Raw genomic sequence first — 5,282 nt, forward strand, 5'->3', positions numbered from 1 at the left:
ATTCCGCACAGAATGACGTACCGACGTGATCAGATGGCCGAGATATATATCAGAGAGGTGGGCAGATTGCATGGTGTGCCGAAGTCGATCGTATCAGATCGTGATCCACGATTCACTTCTCATTTCTGGCACAGTCTGCAGCAGGCTTTAGGTACGACTTTGCATCTAAGCACTGCTTATCATCCCCAGACAGACGGACAGTCAGAGCGGACTATCCAAACATTAGAGGATATGTTGAGAGCTGTAGTGCTAGATTTTGGCACTAGATGGCAAGATTCACTACCACTTTGTGAATTTTCGTACAACAACAGCTATCAGACGAGCATCGACATGGCACCGCTTGAGGCGTTATATGGCAAGAAGTGCAGATCTCCTCTATATTGGGATGATGTATCTGAGATACCAGAACTTGGACCTGATATGATTCGTGAAATGACTGAGAAGGTGAAGATAATTTAGAAGAGAATGAAGACGGTGCAGGATAGACAAGCCAAGTATGCGAACATCAGACGTAGACCATTACTATTTGAACAAGGAGGCAGAGTATTTTTGAAAATTTCTCCTTTCAGAGGCGTTGTCAGATTTGGCAAACGCGGGAAGTTATCTCCTAGATACATCGGTCCGTACGAGTATCTTGAGAAGATTGGCGATCGAGCATACCGACTTGCTCTTCCTCCTCCTTTATATGGGATACATGACGTTTTTCATGTATCGATGCTACGTAAATACATGCCTGATGCTTCTCATGTCATTCAGCCTGATGAGGCCGAGCTTGACGATACACTCAGTTATTTTGAGCAACCATTACAGATTCTGGATCAAAAAGAAAAACAGCTCAGAACGAAGACTATTCCGCTAGTGAAAGTCCAGTGGAGTCGTCATGGCACTGAAGAAGCGACTTGGGAGACAGAATCAGAGATGAGACTGAGATATACCGAGCTATTTTCATGATGTGAGTATTTATTCAGTTTTGATCATATTGCTTCTTGTACATACTTTAATTGATTGCTGCGAGTTCGAGGACGAACTCATATCTAAGAGGGGGAGAAATTTAATGCCCGAGATTGTAGGTTGATAAAACGAAATTATGAAGTGTTGCATGGAATAGGCACCGCACCCGCGCCTAGCATTCTATCGCACCCGCGGTTGTGGCTCATGAAATGTGGAAGATCTACAGTAGCTTCACCGCACCCGCGATCCCCGATGTAGCGCACCCGCGGTGAAGAGGCAGTAGGATATGATGTTGGTACAGTAAGGTCACCGCACCTGCGGTCTAAAAAGCAGCGCACCCGCGGTCGATTATTCTGAATTTATGAATGTGGTGCCGTGGGGTGAGCGCACCCGCGGTGAGAGAATGAGCGCACCCGCGGTCGCTGTTTCTGAATTCTTGGGATGAGCCCCGTGAGCTCAGCGCACCCGCGGTAAGAAGTGAGCTCACCTGCGGTCTTGCGTGTTGAACAAAGAATGAAACATGTGTCCCTTCTAATGCATACTTAATGTGTTGTCTCTCATTCCTTACCATTTCCAGCAGGCAGACCGAGAGAGATTATCTTGGCAAGTTCATGATTCCTTGCATCTTAGAAATTAGATTGTGCAACATTTAACCAACCTTATTTAGTTTCGAGTTCAGATTTGTGTTCCTTGCATCATAAGCTTTCAAAGGAGTAAGTATTGTTCATTTCCAGCATGTTTTGAGATTTATATGTTGGAGGAATTGTGATTTTATTATAGATTTATGTTCTTGAGTAGCTAGAGATCATAACGCCGTAAACGGATCGATTATCGGATGTCGTATGCAATTTGTATGATTTTCAAGCATATATTGAGTTGAGATGGTGCAGAATTTAGTCTTGTGGATTGATGTTGATAAGAATTATGAGTATTGATATTTGAGTTGATCGGTATCAAAAGATTGCGTCGTTATGCCGTCGAAAGTTATTGAAATTACATATTGATCTATTTGCATATCCTACTTGGAGTTGAAGATTTATATAGTGCATTTATACATGTTTTTCAGATTAGGATTGACAGATTTTATATCCCGACTTCGAGACTTCGATTGAGTCCAACAAAAAGAAAGGTATAATTCATGTGAATTCGGGAAGATACAACTCGAATTAGATTTGATTTGAGTTTCCCAAAATCACATACTAGATTGTTGTTTGTATCTTGTTATGTTTATGCCTTGTTTATAAATTTATATTCAAGCATTTAAGATAGGAGAGTCATTGGCAGATTTGCCAAATTTCTAGATGTTCGGTGGTATCGACGCATAGGAGCAGATTTACTCCGATTGTAGACATTCGATACAGACAGGACTGAAGTCTAGGAATAAGACGTACCGTCACCCCGATTGGGAGGGTAGATGGCAGACTGTTACGTCTTATTCACACCGGGATCCCTAGAGTTAGAGTCGAATCGAGTCAAGATATGAGTTGATTTCAGTTGAATTCTTATATTAATTTTGTTTCATAGATTGTGGAACATATGTTTATTGCTTTTATTCATGATAGTATGCTTCATGATTATGTTGTGTATATGCATGTATACAATGTCTTATACTGAGATTTATTCTCACCGGAGTTTTCGGCTGTTGTTGTGTCTGTATGTGTGCATAACGACAGGTGGGACATGATCTGGGTCGCGACAGAGATGAGAGATCGAGATAGCGTGGAGATTACGGGCGTAGAAGAAGATTACTAGTGGTTTCTTACTAGACATGTACTACATGTGGATTGTAGTTGGTATTGAACACTAGTTTGTATATATGAAATGAAAAAAGACATGGATTTATGTTGTTGAAATAAAATAGATAAAGACCTTGTGCATGTTTATATGCATTTGTTTATGATATTGTTAAAAGAAATTTTTTTATGACCCATATTTTCGAACAAAGATCCAATTAATCCCAAAGAGAATTGAGTTAGAGCCTGGGTCCCCACAGGAGAGCAAGATGCGAGATTCATATCCGTATTTGTTTGATTCTCTTCCATCTGTTACATTGTATTCAATGTATACTGATCCATTTACTGATTTTAGTTTTGATATGTACTATAACTAGTGACATATATGTTTGCCAATATTATGTATATAGAGATATTTGAGATTTCGAGGACGAAATCTTTTAAGTGGGGGAGAAATGTAAGGACCGTGTATTATATTATCGTAAATCCTATGTTGATTATCGATAATTTATGAAATTGTCATGTGATTATGTATATGATGTATATCATGACAATGAAAATGAGAAAATAAGTATTGGATATGAATTAACGTTGTAAGAGCTCGAGTGGAGAAACCGGACGCCAATAAGTACAAAACCAATATTTTGGTACAGAACGTGTGGCGCCCGAGCGGTAGAAGATTACCGCCCGAGCGCCAGTGTAGAGAATGTTAGTATTCGGGCAAAACGTTCCGCGCCCGAGTGGTAGTTTTTAACCGCCCGAGCGCGGTACAAGTAGAACTCAGGGGCAGAACATCTCGCGCTCGGGCGCGAGAATTCTACCGCCCGAGCGCGAGAGCTGAAAGGGATCGATTTTAGGTGCCCGAATTCGCAATGGAAGCAACAAAATTTTCGAAAATCATATTTTCTAGCATAAAATTTCTAGCATTTCAATACTAGTGTGTAGCAAATACAAAAACACAAAAATATGACATTCATAGTGTGTTTAGAAATATACCTATCAATCACAATGGATTGATGATGGCTCCAACCAAGTTGTAAACAACTTGGCTCTTGAAAGTATGAACTTCTACAAGCTTCTTTGAACACTCTTTGTTCAAAAATCAAGCCCACCACCAACTAGGAAGATCCCTTCTTATTTTGCACTAGAAAAATAAAAATATTTTTCAAAGAGAAGAGATGAATTCCTCAACAACTTGAAGAACAAAAGGAGAGAAAATTGAAGGAGAAAAACACCCTATGTTTCGGCCAAAATGTGAAGGAATGAAGGGGGATTGCTTTTCTTGGTGTTTGAAAAAGTAGAGACCAACTTTAGCATGCCATGCAATTTTTTAATCAAAAATAATCCCCAACTCTTCACCTCCCTAGCATGCTTTTTAAGTGGGCTTGTAACATTTACAAAGCCCATGGATTTTTATTTAAATGTCCCAAACATATTTGAGTCCATTTAAAGTTTACTTGATTTTACTCAAGTCCACTAGTTTAATAATTATTTCTAATTGGGCTCTACAAGGCCCAATGTTATTTAATTAATTCAACACTTGAATTAATTTAATTATTTGGACTCTACTAGGCCCACTAGTGTTAAATTAATTCAACACTTGAATTAATTTAATTTAGTCCACAATAATGTTTATGAAAATCACAATTTTCAAATACATTATTTATTTAACCAACTTTTAATTTAGGAACACATTCATAAATTAAAAATTACATTTCTCTCTCAGAAGTCATACTTCTTTTTTTGTTTACGCTTATAAACTCATTTATAAGCCATTCAACACATTGAACTATTTTACTTCTCAACGGGATCTAGAAAGCTAGTACTTGTGTGGCCCTCAATGGTTCATTGATACAACTAGCAGTGGGTTCACATCTCCATGTGATTTGGACTAAACATGTCCTTATACGAGCATACCCCAATTGCTCCATTCTTACTTATCAACTCCTTGATAACAAAAATGTCAGAACTCAAGTCTGATAGTACCCAACCAATCATGTTAAACGCCTAGCAGCATCGCTTACATGATTCCCTAGGTATCAAATGATAGTTCCTGCAAAAACCATTCAATTATGGTTAGCGTACAGTACGGTCCCTTCAACTCTTATATCCCGACCGATTCAACTACCATTGGTTTATCGAGAGTTGTCAATGAATCGATACTATGTGTCATGTCGTAGTTGCATCGATGGTGTAATCTATGAAACCCCTTTCATAATTACCACTATACTCTGATCAGAGATTTCAAGCTTCATACACATGAGAACACATAGGATATCTATACCCGAAGGTAAGCGGTGAATCCCCGACTACAATACATCGACTCCTATATGTTTCGACAGAACACCCAACCTTGCCACCTGATGACCCCATGAGAGTCGGTAAACAAGTCAAATTGTAATTCTAGCACATAGAGTCTCAATGTTGTCCTGGGTCATAAGGACTAATGGTGTACAACCATAAACTAGGACTTTTCCACTCGATAATTGAGAACCACTTGGAAAGTCCTTTGTGGAGGGTTGTTCAGTGCACTCTACAAGGAGCACCTATCTGCATGCTCGGACATCACAATGTCCCCTACTAATGAAACATGGTACT

This window comes from Primulina tabacum, chromosome 4, assembly GCF_025594145.1.
Source record: "Primulina tabacum isolate GXHZ01 chromosome 4, ASM2559414v2, whole genome shotgun sequence".
Classification (NCBI taxonomy): domain Eukaryota; kingdom Viridiplantae; phylum Streptophyta; class Magnoliopsida; order Lamiales; family Gesneriaceae; genus Primulina; species Primulina tabacum.